Source organism: Pinus tabuliformis, chromosome 6, assembly GCF_031772625.1.
Source record: "Pinus tabuliformis cultivar Carrire ecotype Pingquan chromosome 6, CPIR1, whole genome shotgun sequence".
In the NCBI taxonomy this organism is placed as follows: Eukaryota; Viridiplantae; Streptophyta; class Pinopsida; order Pinales; family Pinaceae; genus Pinus; species Pinus tabuliformis.
In genome coordinates, this window is record NC_142292.1 from 1,597,864,842 (window position 1) to 1,597,874,499 (window position 9,658).

The 9,658-nt window shown below is 38.6% G+C and overlaps 1 pseudogene; it reads left to right on the top strand.

The window, feature by feature from the left end:
- The first annotated feature begins 459 nt into the window (after window positions 1–459).
- Window positions 460–8,675, top strand: LOC149264952 (2-oxoisovalerate dehydrogenase subunit alpha 1, mitochondrial-like; annotated as a pseudogene).
- The last annotated feature ends 983 nt before the right edge of the window (window positions 8,676–9,658 follow it).

The following is a 9,658-nucleotide window of genomic DNA, read 5'->3' on the forward strand; positions in this document are numbered from 1 at the left end:
GGAAACAAATGATCTATGAAAAGTGAAAATCGCTTCATCCGCCAAAGATGGGAAGTGGGTTTGGGTCAATGCCAAACAATATCGGGACATTTTAAAACAAAGACTAGCCCATCTAAAATGGGAGAAGACAAGGAAAAAGGGTCCCAAATGGAACCAATTAGAGAGAAAAACCACGATGAAACTAACTTACGGGTTGTGCACCAAAAAAAGAAGCAAAATGACACTATAATAGTCTCGATCTGGGAACGAACTATTGTGGGATCAAATGAATAAACTACACATCCTAGAGAGGTGGTCCTTTCCAGGCCCTGGTCTTCATGGATCCTACATTTATTCCAGATATTCATTCATGGACTCTGAGTCATGGAAGGATCCTCCTAGACCGAGCTGAGGGGTTGGGGTTCTATCGGTATGATGGAAGTCGAGAGTTTGTGGAAGTGAAGGAATTCTCTATACTCGATGGCATGGTGTGGGGACAACCTTTGCCTGGGAATTAGGTGCAAATACGTTATTATGAAAAATTTAACTGGAGCCTTCTTTGAGCTCTTCCCTTGCAGCAAAAGTGTCCCTCCTCTTATTGTGTCCCTTCCCTCCGAAGAGCTTCTCTTGGGCAAGGTACTCCCCTTTCAAATTCACTTTTCTTCTGCTCTCTAAAAGCTTTTCCATTTTATAATATCAACATGGATTCTCAACGTGATTGGATGTAGATTATTCCTTAATAATTGAGGCGTAAGTATTCATCATAATTGCAAATTCCATAGCCATTTCCTGGTCCTATATCCACATCGTAAATTCATTGCCTCATGCATGTAGGCATTTAGTATGAAAAGAAACTTCTCTACTCATGTCCAAAGCTCCCACTACTACCTTACACACTAGGAATTTTACTTATGTAGCTTCTTCGGTAGAGGAAAACAATGGCTTTAGACAACTTATATGTAGATTTCTACATAATGATTTCTTTCCATAATGAGGGTTAATGACTCTATCTACTAACCTAATACTAGTTCCAACTTTTAATTTTTGAGCCTTGGAACACCACTATATACTAGTGCTTGTATTTCATTGAATATAGAATGGGAGAACATATAAGGAGCCCTGGCATGTAAATTGTAGAAAATCAAGCCATCTTATATCATACAATTACCAAAATATACTTTTTATTCACACTATGCTCCTAATATGGTGTTTCAATGATAATTGGCCTATTAAATTCATTCAATGTTAGTCTATTGTTGTTATGACCAAAGGGTGGAAGGAGACTATCCTGTAAACAACATGGCTCAAAATTACTCTCTCCACAGGTCAACAAATACTCTTCATACTATAGGAGACTGAGAGCAAGGTGATGAGATTTTTGTTGTGAGATGATAAGCCTTATTTCATAAACCTGAGATGGCATAAAATAGGACAATAGTGATATCCTTTACTGTTGATTCCATTGAAATATTTTGAAATGTTAGAGTCAGATTTACCACAAAATTTTCATGCAGACAAATCTTGGCACATCAGATTAGGAGTAGAAAGTTCTGTTCTTCAGGAGGGTAGAATGAATTTTTCAGGACAATATCTCAAATGAGTGTTGTCTGCTTCACCCCTCTATTTAGAGCCGCTATGTTTCAAACATGCTTTCATATTGTTTAAGGATCATATCAATCCAATGACTCACTGCCTTCTCTATTATAGTGCTTTTCTTTTGAATTAGAATGTTCCTTAGAAAGTCACCCTTACCAAGCACTTACAAAGACTGATCTGAGGTCCTAGGAGGCTCCTTCAATTACTGATTTCTGCTTAGATTAGGGCTCGATATTACCATCATTTCAAAAACTAGAACTCACATTGCCCCATAGTCTAGGGCACATATTTTCATTCGATGTAGATGTCATGAATGAATGTTCAAACACTGTCCAAACATTGTATTTACAATTGACTAAAATTTTGTCCAATCTTCATTACACACATGAACCTTTGATATAAGACATCATAAACAATGTTCTATCCCTAGCAAAAATACCCAAATTTCTGAATATACCTTTTGGGTCACAGTTCTGAGTCTCTTTTCTGATGAATCTTGGTAGCATAGGTAATACTCTTGACCCTGGTTATTGAAACTACCTTGCTAATGGCCTTACTCTAGCTATATGATTGGTGTTTTTTCCCTTCAAAACAAGTACTACAACTCTTCAAGAAAGATACCACAGTGGCTCGACCCTAAAGTCATGGAAGATTTCGACCTGAAAAATAGAATATCCTTCCACAGAAAAATGCACATGAGTGTCTCTGAATTCGGCCAGAAATAAGGAATTAGACTTTCAAAATGAGCACAGATTTGACTTATTGTAACTATGCCTAGAAATTTGATTTAATGCCACAAGGAGCTCGGCCTGGGAATGCCTCTGAATTTTGATGTGATGGGGATTTGTCAACAAGTTTCTTAGTGATTGCATTCTCTCTTTCTTGGGCTTGTCCTCACCTGGCTCTGATACCATGTTAAATTTGGGACATGTTCTTAGTTACTTCACGGATCCATATTAGCCCATTTATCAATCCATTTTGATTCCATTAGCAATCACATAACTCATTATCATATAAGCAGTAACTAAAGAAAGAACATAAATGATAGGAGCAGAAGACAAGCCAAGACAAGAGAGCTCAAGGATATGGCTCAAGCTAGGGAAAAACCCCAAGATGGGGAAAACCCTTTGTCAATTCTTATCATTAATATCAAATGTTCAATAGAGAGAGAGAGAGAGAAAACAATAATTCAAAGTCAAAATGACTTGTAAATGTGAAGGTCTAATACCACTGCCCTTAGACAAGGAGATGGCTCAAACAAAGCTGCAAATAGACTATTTTGTGCAAGCTCCAATGACTGGTGACTTCTCAACAATTCTGGTATGACTGGATAGGGCATAAACACAGTCTGTTACAGCCCCTATTAATTGCCTTCTAGACCTTCTATTGATTGTGGCTTCCCTTCAGACAGTCTCTCCAGATACACGATGCCCTTAGGCTTCAAAAACCAATTGTACAACCTCCTGATGAGGCATAACTGACTACGGCTTCCTAGATGAAGATTCTCAACCTCTAGAACAGGGTACTTAAGGCTTGTGGCCTGGCTGTAGGTGACCCAAACAAATGTGGCTTGCTTCAAGGATAGATTTACCATAAAGATCACGCCCAAAACATCCTTAGATTAACCTTTATACACAACGACAACTTCAACTCAAACCTCAGACCTGTAATAGAAGATAAGGAGGCCCTGAACAATCCATACTATATACATAGGCCCACACTTGTCCCAAGGAGGTTCGGTCTTCTGGCTAAAGAATTTAGCCCATCAAACAACCCTTCCAAGACAATAACCTAGCCCTTCCTCCTTTGTTGGAAACACCTTTCTCCTGTGGCTATTTCAGAGAGTAAATATTGTGAGATAGATGTGTGAAATGAAGTAGTAGGCACTTCTATATATACTAGCCGTTGGGTTTGAAGGGACATGACTATTGGGCTTGATGAGCCAACATAAAGGAGAGACCGGCCTTGATAATTTATATGTGAGAGAACATAAATCCAAAAATCCATTTCTCCTTATCCAAATTTGATGATATTTAGGTCGATTTTGATCCTCTCGAAAAGAGGAATTCAATGCCACAATTATCTTCCTGAAAGGAGCTGTCCAAAGTGGAATTTGGCCCAAGTTTCCATTTTTAACACATACAAGTCTACAATATTTCTCAAAGGTTTTGTCCACAACATGCTCAAAACAACATTCAAATTCCCTTAGTTTGCTCCAAGTCTATTCGAAACTCAAGGGTATTTATTCCAAAATAGTTAATCAACAAGTTTCTCTAAAATAATACCAATGTTTCATATTTTAAGTCAGATTACTCAGAATTACGAGAGTTTATATGAACTAATCAACAACAATGTATATTTTTCTTAAGCATTCACATGTCAACAACACAAATGTGTGTATATGTATGTTTCTTCATTTATTTACAACAGATTTATTACCTTGATCAGGCAGTTAAACATCTGATGTGTCTTTGCCACTTCAAAATCACCACCTATATAGCTCAACATTGTATCAATCGAAGTTCTAATTCCAAATATTTGATGCAAAAAAAGAACTTTTCAATTTAGTAGTCTTTTATTCTATGCATCCCTGAAATTGGTTTCTGGTGGGTCTGGAGCACATTTCTATAACCTGGAAACCACCCTGGAATCATTTCTGGGATGTTGTGCATCTTTTACATTCAAAAAAATATTTTAAAAGTGTCCCAAAAAGTTCCCACTAACCCTAACATATCAAAACAAAAGCCTTGATGGTGAAAAAGCTATCACAAAAGAGAGGAAAGACTTATGTCCTTACAAAATAGAGAAGCAAACCAACCAAATAAAGCACTTTAACAGGGCTTATTGGGCAGCTTTCCCACAACAGGAGGAAAAATGTCACATTCCCACAATTCGGGCTTTTTCTAATAATTCTCTTCCTTTGCTCATATACCCTCCAATAATGTGAGTGAGTGGGAAACATATCATATCCCTGCTTCAACAATATAGAGTATCCTTAACACCGAGTCAGCTAGCCTATACCATATTTTAATGTTTTGACCATTACATGACATTAAGGACACCATCAGGTCCCTTATCACTCAAATTTGAAGATGCAGGACCTATGCAGCAGCTTAGACCTTTAAAAAGGGCCAAAATTAGTGAATTCAACCCCCTCAATGTAAATGCCCCAAGTTTCACCTGCCACTAGTTGCCACCAAGATCACTGGTTTTGCTTCCAAACCAGTGTAGCCCACACTGGACAAGCCTCAACATTTCAACTACCACCAGCTGCCACCAAGGTCACTATTTTTTTCTTCCAGTGAAGATGCAGAACCTATGCAACAGCTTAGAACTTTAAAAAATGGCCAAAATCAGTGAATTCAACCCCCTCAGTGTCAATACCCTCAGTTTCACCTACCACCGAGGTCACTGGTTTTGCTTCCAAATTAGTGTGGCCCACATTGGACAAGCCTCAAAAAATTTCACCTACCACCAGCTACCACCAAGGTCACAAGGTTTTCTTCCAAAACAGTGTGACCTAGATTGGACAAGCCTCAAAATTGACATGGCAACGTGTAGACAACCAAAGCAGAAAATCACACACAGGGCTACCTTTCTTTCAAGCTTTTTGGCATGAGGCACCTTAGAAGGTTGCATGGAGGATGGAGGGGCCTCCCAAGCCCCAAAATTTATAAAATCTACACTCAGGGAATCCATTAAACACCTTTTGGAGAGAGCAACATTTTGTTATTTGGTTGCAAAAAGAACCTTTAACTGCAAGGTTGTGTGGAAAAATTGTTGTGAGAGCTTAAGTGATTGACCCTCTTTGATCCCTGCCAAAGGAAGGAATGTTGTTGGTTAAAGGCCTAACCCTCTTTCACCCCTGCCAAAGGAAGGAATGTTGTTGGTTAAAGGCCAAGGACTTGTAGAAGTCCAAGAGAAGACCAAAAAGTTAAAAACTGAAGAAAGAGGATTTAGGAAGCCACCTCTCCATAGGTAAAATCTGATTTGTACCTCTCTTTCTTTATCAATAGAATCTTTGCTTTCCTCCCTGTGGTGCATTACCTTGGGTATTTGGTTGCACCTCATCCCTCAGTCTACATCCAGTGATGCTGGGATTATTGAATTTTCATTTATAGACAATTCATTTACAGTTTAAGCTCTTCATGATGGCTATTGAATCTCATTCAAATTGAAGATTGGTTGTACAAAACCTTATTTAGAATCAACACTTCTATTATCTATTGCAATGTGAGCCTGAGCATATTTTCATTTGAAAATAGTTTTGTAAAAACTCTTCCCTGTGATGCCTTTGTTGCAGTTTGACTCAGACTTCAAAAATGCATTTCAAAAGCTCCTTAGAATTCAAAAATGCATTTAGAAAGCTCAATGTTCAACCAATTTATTCAAAATTAGTCATTAATTCAACATAGTCAAGACATGCTTGAAAATTAGGGAGAATCAAAGCTGTGTAGATTGTTATTCTGAACTGCAGATTTAAATGCTAGAAAATAAATGATTACTATTACAATTTTGATTTCATTTTGTTTTTTTGAATTGACAGTTTCTAGATATTCCAGGCAGGAAAGTTGAGCTCACTTATGAAATGAACTTCATATCTGAGTCTTCAAATAAGTGTATACCTTGCTACAGAGTTTTGAATGAGGTTGGGAGTCAGATTTCCATTGATGGCTTCAGTCACATGATCTATGTTTCTTATTAATATTTAATGAGCTCCATTGCTCTGATGGGGAACTTATTTATTGTATATATAATCATGAGTCTATCTGTGACATCAATATCCATAATTTTGGTGTTTGACAGATTAGCAAGGAATTGGCATTGAAAACGTATGAGAGTATGGTAACTCTTCAAGTTATGGACACCATATTTTATGAAGCACAGAGGCAAAGCAAAATTCCTTTCTATCTTATGAGTAATGGAGAAGAGGCCATCGATATTTCATCAGCAACAACTTTGACTATTGATGATGTGGTCTTTGCCCAGGTACATAGTTTGATCAAGATGTGCTAGTTTAGAAATTGAGAATAAAAATGTTTTTCGAGACATTATCTTAATTGGCTTCTTCAGTGCTAAAGACCTTGGCTGAGAATGGAATCTTAACTTGTATGGTTGTTCTAAAGCAAGAGCTAGCCTACCAAATTCCTATACATTGTGGTTTTAACTTTTGCAACATTTTCATATAGATAACAATACCACTTTTAAACCAATCCCAACATCCCACCAGGGTTATGAATTCTTTCATTAACAAGCACCTTCAGGTCTATATTATTCTTCTAGAAGGATTTTATAGATGGTGGAATGTACTGCCAAAATACTTAAGACTATAGTAAGCTTAACTGAAAGGGCTGATGTTTTTAATGTGTGTAGTATCGAGAAACAAGAGTCCTTACTTGGTGTAGTTTCACAATGCAAGAATTTGCAAACCAGTGCTTTGGGAATTGTGTTGGGCACCAGATGCCTATCCATTATGGATTCAATGCATTGAATTACTTCACTATATCATCCCCTATAGCATAAGGGTCTCCTTCACTTGAATGGTTGTTATCTTTATGAATTTACCTATCAGGTATATTGTTCTTTGGGTTTATTTTGTTAAAAATATTTTGGGTTGTTTGCGAGTTCTTACTGCATTCCATGTATCCTATGCATATTCTAGGACAAAACTTCCTCATTCAATAGGTGTAGCATATTCCCTAAAATTGGACAAGAGGAAAGCTTATGCAGTAACCTTTTTGGTGATGGTGGCATGAGTGAGGTCAGTCTTAGCTCACAACCATCACATTTTTTACTGGCACGGTTCCTAATGTCAATTCTAAACGTCTATTTCTTCTAACTGATGCATTTTTCCCTTTTTGTTTGAGGATATTGTGATGCTACCTTAAAATTTGCAGTAGTTATGGATGGGAATTGGAAAACCTTCCCCTTTGCTCTCCAGGTTAAGAGGTGGAAGGGTTTCCTCTCCACCAAGAGTTGGAATTGGAAGGGATCCTTCTCTATCAAGTGTTGGAGGCAAGAGTGCTCCTCTAGCATCATCAAGAATTGGAGTTGGAAGGACTCCTTCTCCATCAAGGATTGTTGGAAGGTTGAATGACAGGAAAGCAGAGCAGGATAATGGGTGGGAAAGGTGATGGAGATTACCTCAGGCAACTTGTCACTACTAATATGAGTGTAGCATATGGTTCAAGGAATGGCTATGATTGGAGGCATCAGCCAATACATGGTACTCTAATTGATGCCTATGGAAATTACAGGGGCTAGATGTATTCATATGGACTTATGTTAATTTGGCAACTAGGGCCAAACTCCATGTGGGTCGGCTTATTTATGGCAGATGATATTTTTATTGGATCCCTCTCGTTGAGAGGTGTAGGATTGATCCAAAGATCATCTGATTCCGATAAGTATTTATGGAGATATGAATTTATTTAAATATTTAGAAGCCCAACCGACGTGTCTATTCAACCTCTACATCTTTAGTATAAATAGAAGAGTTTTGATGTCAATTGGAACACTCATTCTCGATGTGATCTCCTCTCCACGTCTTGGGTTTTTGGAGAAGGAGAATCACAAAAGGGAATACGTTGACCTAGTATGATGATGCCCTAATGGAGAACGCAGTCATGAACTAATATGCGGTTCTAAGCAGCCCTAATCAAAGTCAATGGATGCCTTTATATCGTTGTACATAGAGGATCACATACGCTGTTCATCAAGGATGATATACGATGGGCAGTCATACGTTGAAGCACAGTACATAGAGATCAATACGCAGGCATGAAACGCTGTCTATGGTGACACTCCGACCTGGCCGCAGGACATAATGATAAATATCATTACATACGCTGGAATATACGCTGGGCAGTCATGCATTGAGCAGTCATGCGTTGAGCAGTCATACGCTGGGCAGTCAACGCTGAACAGTCTGGTATATACACAATGCAGTCATGAACTGATTCGCTGTTTTAAGCAGCCCTAAGACAACGATGTCTGAGTTAATGTTCTGCCTGTAGTGTGAAGGATTGAACATAATAAGGCGTGACCGTAATAATACGACTGAAGGAATGGTTCTGAGCATAGACTTGATCTGGTTATGAAGGTATCTCGGGTTCGACGCGGGGCCTGAGGAGCTGATGTGAGTCCAGCAAAACGGTCTCCACGATTTGGGTGGACGTCGAGATTTGGTCTCACGTCAAGTTCAGATCCAAATATTTCAGAGATTGGAACTGACAGGAGTGGTTAAAAGATTGCTTTAGCCTTATTGAGATATCAGCGACATTGGTTCTGAGATATATCAGCCAACGGCTCTATGACCATGGCCATCGAATGGCATTCATATAAAACGTGGAGAGCCGACCAATCTGATAGCACATGGAGCACATGAAAGAATCCATATGATACAACTATGATTTGATCTTAGGCAATGATGCGCATCAAGTTCATGGATGATCATATAGGAAAGTTCGATATTTAGATGTAAGCAACCATCGGTTCTAGAAATAGACACCTATGGAGAAAGTATTGGCACATAAAGGACCGATCTTTGAATGTATATCGCATAGGTATAGAGCCGCAGGTTTAACATATGCATGACAGGAGGACGCAGTCTCGACATATCTGGAAATGAAGCGACACAGTCTCGGATACTCCTGATTTGTTTGGAGAGCAGTTATTGGATGAATGTCCGTCCACTATAATAATCAGCCAAGGGAATGAAGCTGTAGGCAAGATAGTGAAGCCACAGTCAGGTTGTCAAAGCCGCAGTAAGGGTAACGATGTCATATCACAGTCATGGAAAGTATGCATAATATATACGCTGTCTAACATATACTCTGTCATAAGCAAATTCTCTATACATGATGTATGTGTAACGTACTGATATAAGCTTCAGAAGCATGGATACTATACATGATATACGCAGACATAAAGACAGTTGTCAAAGGTAAATGATATTTGCATCATGGATAGCACAATGTTGCATGAACCATGGACAGCATCATGATGAATGTAGGCATGGGCAGCATGAAGCTTGATATGATGCATGGGCAGCATGGGCAGCATGAAGCATGATGAGATCATG